Source organism: Populus alba, chromosome 3 (assembly GCF_005239225.2).
Source record: "Populus alba chromosome 3, ASM523922v2, whole genome shotgun sequence".
In the NCBI taxonomy this organism is placed as follows: domain Eukaryota; kingdom Viridiplantae; phylum Streptophyta; class Magnoliopsida; order Malpighiales; family Salicaceae; genus Populus; species Populus alba.
In genome coordinates, this window is record NC_133286.1 from 4,020,676 (window position 1) to 4,028,367 (window position 7,692).

Consider the following 7,692-nt stretch of genomic DNA (forward strand, 5'->3'; position numbering starts at 1 on the left):
ATAAATCTTAGCTTGATTTCTCAAATAAATCAAGTCACCATACATCAAATCCAAGGAAAGAATCAAATGATTGTTTTATTCTTTTGAAAAAATACTTATATAGAGATTGTACCCGGTCATATATTTAATAAAATCATATATTTGTATACTTGTGCTTGTTTAATTTAAAGTGATTAAAATTGTGTCTACATAATTATTTTATTTAAATGATGTGAAATTATAAATAAATTAATAAATTTACAAGAGAAAAATTATATTTTGTGAATGTTTATATATTGGGAGCTTGCATATGTTACAAAAGAAAAAATAAATGTTTTAAAGTCTAGGTAAAGTTGTTATGTGAACTTGGCAAGAATATGAACTTTGAGTTAAATACTAGTAATGTTAAATAACAAATTATTTTGTTTCAGTTTAATTGTTTTAAAAAATATATTGACACATAATTAAATAAAGATGTTATATAACATATTATGTTGCGAGATTATATTTTTTTTTCCACGCTTTAAAAGTAATTGAATTGATTTTTGATCCGGTAAGGAGGGTAGCACGGACACTGGAACTAGTGAAAGAAAGCTGCAGGGAATTTATCAAACCAGAATCATAAATAGCGAACATCTTCATACTACTATTAGAACAAACACAAGGAAAACAAGATAGATTGACACAAACTCCTTCGTGCCATCAATCTTAGAAACAGGAAAGGAAAAGCCAGACGAGCATAGATAGGTATAGATAAATAAACTAGACATTTGAAGCAATTTTGTCCATGATGTTTGCCAGGACATTGTTGGACTCCCTCAGCAACTTGATGCTCACATTCAGCTTCTCACGCTTAGCAGCTACCGCTGGAGATTCCTCTAACATTCTTTCTATCGCACCATCATGTCTACCGACAAGCTCCTGGACGATCTCCTCTTCCATTTCCTTGTTCACAAGATTTCGAAGACAGAACTGCAAATGCAGAGCCATAAAATCAACCAACCTCCTCAAAACAATTTTCCAGTAAGCAGTCATTCTCATTTTCAAGTCGAAAGCTTGAAGCAATACATGCTCCTCATACCCCCTGAGACCTGCAATTGGAACCTCTCCCAAACCTTCGATCTTGAATGTAGCAACGTCCCCATCTTCCAGGACATCACGCGTGAAATCATGCTGTTGAGACATGAGTTTGTTCCAGTCATTCATGTATTCAGGATTGCATGTATAATCTGTCAGTTTCTCCATTTGAACAATCTCTGTGACCCAATTTCTAGAATGCTCTTTCATTCTTGCTATGAGACTATGGCCTGCTCGTCGAGTGGAGAGCTGAAGCTGGTGGTAGTTTTCCGAGTGATGAATCAAAACAGATATGACCACACCTTCAATGTAAGTCCATACTTTCTCAACAAAGGCAACCGGTATGTGCGATACCTTTTCAACCTTTTTCTGCAGAATAGAAAGGAAGGTGGTGCGGGGAAGGAAATTTGGCAATTCAATCCCTTTGGCTTCCCCCAAAACCTGAATCTCGTCCATCAGAAAGTTCCCTGCAAGGTCATTTTCAGAGCAATTATGAAGTTCACCTGAGTATTGGTTGAGCATTTCAACCAATCTGGCAGTGCAATGCATATTTTTTTATCTTCTAGATACTCATCATACTCTCTCTCTCACAATGATCTTGTTTAGCGACTCTTTGGCGGATCCAACAATGCCCATGAAAGTTGTGAGGGCTTCACCAACCGAGGACAAAGTCTTAGGCATCCTGTTCAGTTCCGAGATACTTGCATTCAGCTTTTCGTTAATCTTCCTCACTATCTCTGGCAAGCATCTTGCTATAATAGTTGCTTGAATTTGAACCAGTTTTTGAGCCAGAACTGGGATGCCCACCATGGATTTATCAATCTTGGATAGAAGAGGATGAGTTTCAAACAAGTCAGCTTCTTCCTTGCGTGCTTCCTTGTAAGATTCATCACCAATACGATTTCTCACACAGACATAACCCAGACCTATATTCACATCATCAGCCGTAACCTTCTCAAGCAGTCCTTCTGGAGCTCTGTCTGCTTTGGTGACCACGGCGAGAGTCCTCTCACCATTTCTTATCCACTTTCTGTGACATCCTAATAGATTCACAAGTGGTAAAATCAACAGTTGCAGACAAAACATTAAGGATAATACTCTCTTCAGGCCTTATGTACTCCATAATGATATCCGCTATCTGCTCATAGATGTTTTCAGGCTGACCGTGGACAGGAACTCTAGTGATTCCAGGGAGATCAACCATTGTAAGGTCCGGAACGCCATTCTTTTTCACTACCAAAGTCAATGGCGTGTTCGATATGCCCTTAGCACTGCCTGCAATCTCATCAGTGGCAAGACTTATGGCATTGGCGATTTTGGCTTCACTGGTAGGTACTGTTTTGCCATTGAACTCCAAGGAAAGCTCTGGTTCTGGAGCTGTGTGATGTTGCAACCTCATTATGAGAGGTACTCTGGTGCAGATGCCCTGGCCACGAGGGAGGCTGATACCAGCTAGTGATTCAAGAACACTAGATTTCCCTGAAGATTGATCACCAACAACAACAATGGTGGGGAGTTGTATCCCTTCTTTCATGACCTGGAGATGCCTCAGCTTGTCAACTGCATCAAGTAGAGGTCGAATACGTTCATTGAATGATGATACGATGGGGACATGGCTGACTACCAGCTCTTGATGCTTTTCTTCAATGCTCTGTGGAAGTGATTCCACTTGGTTTTCCGAGCTATTCGACATTTCTTCACTCACTGAACCCACTAAACTCATTTTGTTGACAGAGAGAAACTTCAAATAATTGCTTGCTATTTTTTGATTTGTTATGCTTCAAATGAAGAGGGGAAAGTGAGTATTTAAAGTGATCCAGGTGGGATGTGAAATAGTGTGGACTCGGGAATCCTTCTTTTTGCGACGACTAAAGATCGACTTAATTTCTTTTTCCAAAAGGACAGTCGTTTGGGAAGCTTAACAATGAAGGAGATGATCCTTTTCATGGTATTTTTAAAGAGTACTAGGTTGGTTCCTTTCAAATGAGTGGCCTTGCGTGTTCTTTTCTGGTTTGTAACATCGTCACCAGGTACAGTTCAAAGAGGTTTCCTTGTTGGAGGTTGGGTCCTTAAGCATGAAGTCACTCCATGCTTGAAATCAGTACAAGCTAAGTGATAAAGGTTTTGTGTAATCTTTTAAAATGTTAAAGGGTAAAAGGATTAGAGTTGTTGTATGTATTTACTGAAATAATCTAATCTCCTTTTGTTTTCTTTTTTTCCCTTAGGCCTGCATAAAAGTATGCTATTGACGTAAGTAAAGCTAAAGCAACTGTAGTATTTATATGATTCATGGCTGCGGCTAATTCTCTATGAGGTAATTCTATAATTTTTCAAGGTAAAGGCACCCTAATTAAGGGTCTGATTTGGAATTTGGTTGTGATTATTTTTTAAAATATTTTTTATTTAAAAATGAATTAAAATAATATTTTTTTTATTTTTAAAAAATTATTTTTACAATCCGCATATCAAAACGTAAAAAAATTAATTTTTAATGAAAATAAAAATTAATTTTGTTTTTAAAATATGATTAGCCTACATTTCCAGACGTTTTCTTGAAAACAAAAATAAATAGAAACATAATTCTAATAAAGGGAACAATGGACCACATTCCTCTCCAATCTGGGATTTGCTCACATCGCGAATACTAAATGCATGGATGGCTCTCCTTCTCTTGGAAGTTATGACCGAAATAGCTATAGTCCAATCTTCGAAAAAAATTAAACAAACTTAACGTCGAGGGCTCATTTTAAACTTATCAAGCAGAAAGCAAAATGATGCTATGACGAGGACACGAGAGAAAACCAAATTGACAAGAATACAGGATCGAGAATACTAAAAATTAGGTATAATTTTAAATTTTTCAAGATAATTTTTGAAATTTATTTAATCAAGTCACTATTTATTTTTTTTTAGGTCTAGAATTGTAACTTCTTATATTAATTACATTCTAGTCCTTGATTCTTACAAATTATTTACAATCAAGTCATACTTGATTAGTCATCTGAGTTTATATTTTGACTAACGGTTTTTAATATGTGTGATCCATTAGATTATTAACAAGTTGGCTTAAATATAAATCATAATCCTCATGAAAATAGAATTACTAAATAAATTAAATAATTTAACTTATTATCAATTTAGAAATTAATTAATTTATATTTGAAGATCAAATATAATATCTAGCAATGTGTCATGATCCTCCAAATATTAGAAAAATCATATTTGGTTTAATGTAACCTTTCATTGACTAGTTTCTCAGTGTAATTATTATTCATTCATCAAGAATGTTCTAATTTAGATATTATAGCATGTAGTGTGTTTACTCTGTCAAATCATATTTGTTCTTAACACCATAGTCATTGATTATTTGAATAAAATTTTGAAATTCTTTTCAAATCTCATTTCACCTTGTGTAAGAATTTCACAATCAATATTATTTGAGAATAAATAATTTTTTTTTCTAATTCAACTAAGGTGATGGATCCTCTTTTAATCACTAAACACCTATAAATAGTCATGTTATATTCAATATCTTTTCATTTGTTACCTTTTATTTAGAAAACACGTAGTCAAGATTAAAATATAACATTCTCTATATAAGATAGCTTAGTGATCTGAAGTCTAAAGATGATTTATAGAATTCTCACGTGAGCTTTTCCATAGACATAAGTAATTTCTCTATATGGAATTCTCATGTGGGAGTATAAATGTCATCTAATAAGCACCTACATAATATTTAAAGGTATCCCTTATACCTTAGTTTATAAATAACTGCTTTCTTTTATATAAAAAAATAATAATAATATATATCAGTCTCAATGACTCTAATTAATATATAGTCTTAATAGAACATAATATGATGACATGGTTGATCTTCTTCTTTTCTTAATAATTCCTTAATAGTAGGGTTCTTCTCTCTTTTCCTTTTCGATAGCAGAGTTGAATTTCTTGGTGTTTGCTGATTATATGTGTCCCACCCGACATCGCGGCGGCCCTAAAAATAATTCTCTTGAATTATGGAAAAAAAACAGATTTCTGGCATCCGGTTCTTTTGAGGAAAAAATGTCTCGTTTAAGGAGTCGCCACCTAGTATTATGGTCACTAGGAACCCTAACTGGTCAGCAGAGATTCTATGGTACGAGACTGATTACGTAAAAGGGAAGATATTATCACCCCTTAAACGTTCTGCGTGAGGCAGACTGCATTGCTGGTTTTGTCTTAAATTGCTAAATGTTTATTAGTTTATGCTATGATGATTTGTTTATAATATTCCTGACTCTAGTGCCAGTGAATATCCGAGCTTGAATAATTCCAACTCTAGCGTTGGTAAAAATTCGTAGCTACGAAAATTAAATTAGATCAATATTTTTTTATTCCTTACTCTAGCGCTAGTGAATAAATAAATAAAAATAAATTTATTTTTACGCATGCACACATTTTTTTATTTTTTCTAGCTAAATAAAATAAAATACAACGAATAAAAATAATATAAATTTAAATCAGTATTTTTATTCCTGACTCTGGCGTCAGTGAATAAACCAATAAATTTACATTATTTTTATTCGGGCATACACATTTTTTATTATTTTTATTTTTTCTGCTTATTTTTATTTTATTTTTCTATTTTTTGGGTTGTTGCATGGTAAAAAAAAAAAAGGTTTGGGTCACTGGTCCAAACCAGTGACCCGGCTGCCACTGTTGCATGCATGCGTGAATCACTCACGCATGCATGCAACAGTAGCAGGGTAATTAATTTGCCAAATGAAGGAGAACTGAAGCACTTACCTGGCAAGGCTGAGGGACACAGCTGCTTCAATGAAGGACTGATGGATGCTTACGGTGTGGAAGAGCTGCTGGGTGGTGCAGCTACGGGGTGAAGGCGAAGATGAAGGTGGCGACCGGTTAGCTCTGGCCGGACGATGTCTCTTCCCTCCTGTCTATCAATCCTCTCTCTCCTGGTCTCTCCCTATTTTCTCCTTCTTCTTCTGTTATTGGAATCTGCTGCTTTGCAAACGAAGATGGCGGTGTGAAAGGGCTGTTCCACCAACACTGCTCCCTCTCCTCTGTTTCAGCTTTCCTTGTTCCCTCATCTTCTTCTTTTCTGTTTCGGTTTGTTCCCCTGCTCGTCGTTCTTTTTCTTCTCTTCTGCTCATGGCCTCCTCTGTTTCTTTGAGAAGAAAATAGAGGAACGCAAGTCTGCTCTTCTTTCTCCTCCAGTCCCCCTGTTTTTTCTGCATTATTCCTCTGCTTTTCGCTCCGGTTTCTCTTCTGCTCAGGACGAAGGAGATGGTGATAAAAGCATGACGTTCTGCCTGTTGAACATGAGCTCCCTCTGGTTTTTCTTTTTTTTTTTTGTTTATTTTCTTCCTTCTATCCTCGGTTCTGCCCCCCTTTTTATCTCTCCCCGCGCTCTCTCTTCTTCTCTGGCTTTATAGCCAGAGAATGCCAAGCATTTTGAAACGGCTTCCAGCCTTTACTCCAGCAACAGTTCCAGCGAAGAAGATGAACAGCGCTACTTCAAACGACACCGTTTGATTGCTAATGGACATTTGCGTTTTGGTCCTTGATGTTTTGGAATATTCAGTCCAGTCCTTGGGTAAATTGTAATTGAACCCCTACATCTCAGCGAAATTTATACATTGGTCCTTGGGTTTTAATTTCTTTCAAATTTCGACAAGAATCAACCCTACACTTTGATAATTTTTCAATTAAGTCCTTGATGTCATTAATTTAATTAAATCCAAGTCCAATTAAGTCTAAAACTTAATCAGTTCTCCAATTAAGCCCCTGATTGGATTAATTAAATTAATTCAAAGCTTAATTAAGTGTAAAAACTATTCATAGACAGGGTTATATCTCATTGTGGGCTTTGGTTTGTTTTGTTTGGTCACCTCTTAATCGAGAATTGCTTAAAAACTTATCTTGAATGTTTTTATGATCTGTTTCTCGTATTTATGCACAAAAACAATTCTTTCAAGATCTTTCTTTTAAGAAAATGATTCAAATGTTGTGAGATCATGCAATATAAAAAAAAGGTTCTATACATGAAGAATTCATAACAAAACTTTATTTTTATTAACTTGGAAGGAAATGAACATATTATACATAATATATTTTTACAGAATCAGAATTCACTGGTATACCTAGATTGTCTCCATTCATTCTAGACAACCTTAAGGTGCCTCCTGAGAAAGCCCTCTTCACTACATAAGGACCCTCATAGTTTTACATCCATTTTCTCTAATCCTCTCCTGGTAAAGGTATTATGTTTTTAGCACCAAATCTCCTTCCTGAAACATCTAAGGTCTAACTTTCTTGTCATATTCTTTGGCCATTCTTTTTTGGTAAAATTGGTGATGACAAATTATAGCTATCATTTTCTCACTGATCAGATTTAGTTGTTTATATCTCACTTTAGCCCACTCTACCTCTTTTTACTTAGAATCTATCAATACTCTCAAAGATGGTATTTCTACTTCCAAAGGCAGCACCACCTCCATTCTATATACCAAGGAATATGGGGTAGTTCCCGTTTAAGTTTTGACTACTTTACGATATGCGGAAGAGCAAATGGCAACATCTCATACCAATCTTTGTAAGTGATCACCATTTTATGAATAATCTTCTTGACATTCT

At 35.3% G+C, this 7,692-nt stretch overlaps 1 pseudogene; it reads right to left on the reverse strand.

The window, feature by feature from the left end:
- Positions 1-583: 583 nt before the first annotated feature.
- Positions 584-2,929, reverse strand: LOC118045300 (dynamin-related protein 4C-like; annotated as a pseudogene).
- Between the last annotated feature and the right edge of the window lie 4,763 nt (positions 2,930-7,692).